A 586-nucleotide genomic window follows, 5' to 3' on the forward strand; every position below is an offset into this window, starting at 1 on the left:
TGACTTAAAAAGGACCAATAAAAAAAGCATTTCTATATATTTATGTTTTCCAACAGAATGAGACTGAGGAAATTTCTGAGACTGTATCAAGTGTTTTCCCAATTGAACAAGAAGATATATTAGAATGGGGAACCTCAGATGCAGAAAGTATGTTATTTAAACCTCAGGAAACTTCAGAAATTCAGCAAGCTGATGACTCAAATAAACCTTTGGAAGATGAACAGTCTATAGGTGAATCAAAAACAGCCCAACGGCTATCTTTAAAGGTAAAACACTATTTATATCAAAAACAGAGTTATGAGAGTTGAGAATGTACAGGTGTGAAGAAATGACCCAGGCAAGGGCCAAAGAATGTGGGGGGAATTCACCCTGAAATAAGGCTCCTGATGTGCAAATTGCCTATTTGGGAAAATGGAACATCTATTTTGTTTGAAAGATTTTAGTCTCAAACCTAATCACAACGCTGGGGAGAAAATATTATATATATAGATTTTAATCCTCGCCTGAGGATATTTTTTTAAATATATTTTATTGATTTTTTACAGAGAGGAAGGGAGAGGGATAGAGAGTTAGAAACATCGATCAG

The sequence above is a fragment of the Myotis brandtii genome, unplaced genomic scaffold, assembly GCF_000412655.1.
Source record: "Myotis brandtii unplaced genomic scaffold, ASM41265v1 scaffold194, whole genome shotgun sequence".
Lineage (NCBI taxonomy): Eukaryota > Metazoa > Chordata > Mammalia > Chiroptera > Vespertilionidae > Myotis > Myotis brandtii.